This window comes from Buteo buteo, chromosome 2 (genome assembly GCF_964188355.1).
Source record: "Buteo buteo chromosome 2, bButBut1.hap1.1, whole genome shotgun sequence".
NCBI lineage: Eukaryota > Metazoa > Chordata > Aves > Accipitriformes > Accipitridae > Buteo > Buteo buteo.
Genome location: NC_134172.1, coordinates 45004832 through 45005111, shown reverse-complemented (window position 1 = coordinate 45005111; position 280 = coordinate 45004832).

The window sequence follows — 280 nt, the reverse complement described above, 5'->3', positions numbered from 1 at the left end:
CTTTCTAGCGGCCGTGCCCTGCGGCCCGCACGAAGCGCCGACTCCGACCACCCCACCCACACCTCAGGCTTCGCCGCCCCCCTGGGCGGGGGCGGCAGCAGCCACCCCCGCCGGGCGGAGCCAGGCCTCGGCCTGCGCCCTAGAGTCGGGGAGCCGGCCTTCCCGAGGGGCTCGGCCGCGAGCCCGCCCGCTTGCATGCCGGGATTTGTAGTCCGCCCGCCCGCCCGCCCTCCCTCCTTCCCCCGGTCAGGCGGCGGAGCCGCCTCTCTCCTTCCGGGAG